The following is a 768-nucleotide window of genomic DNA, read 5'->3' on the forward strand; positions in this document are numbered from 1 at the left end:
GGGACAGCGCGGACTGTGCAGGGTGTCCGCGGACAGACGGGCCCTTCTATCTGCGCAGCCCGCCAAGCAAGAGTTCCTCCGACATGTCCTCGCGGGCAGCCGCCGCACATCAAAGACGCTGTTTATTTGGCTTTCCGTAAAGGACAAATGAACAAAGAAGAAAAGCTGGGGGCCGCGGGGGCGGGGTGGGGGTGGGTGAGCAGAAGAAAGGGCAAAGAAAGGGACACTCTCAGTTCCCAGCAAAATTAAGGTGGGAGGCAACTTTGGGAGCCACCATTTTATCGGTCCTAAATCTTGTGAAGTGAAAACATTAAAGTGACAAAGTGATTCTGTTTGTTTTATAGTATCTAATTGGGCTGCTTTGCAGACCTAATGAGATTAGAGGGAGGAATCGTTCGCCGCCACTGCAGAATAAACTGATACATTGCTACCAGCCACAGGTTTTGAGGACTGTACAGCTTGTCTCTTTTTCTTTTGTTGTTTTTCTGTCTTTCCTCTTTTCCCCTCCCGCCAAATGATTATTTGCTAGTATATCGTGGGAAAAAAAAAAAAAGAAGAGGGGGGGAAAAAAACCCCAGCAGCCCTGGACTATAATATATATCTATTTATTATATGTCTTTCGGTTAATTCCTGATCTGAGGAGCGCTGTTTTTCACTCCCATGCGAAAGTCACCAGCGGGTAGGGCCTGATTGCTACTTTTCATGCATAGTTTTAGACACAAGAGGGCATTGTGACGTTGCGCCCGGCGGCGCCCAGTCGCAGGCCGG

This window comes from Bison bison, unplaced genomic scaffold (assembly GCF_000754665.1).
Source record: "Bison bison bison isolate TAMUID 2011002044 unplaced genomic scaffold, Bison_UMD1.0 scf7180017864034, whole genome shotgun sequence".
NCBI classification, from domain to species: domain Eukaryota; kingdom Metazoa; phylum Chordata; class Mammalia; order Artiodactyla; family Bovidae; genus Bison; species Bison bison.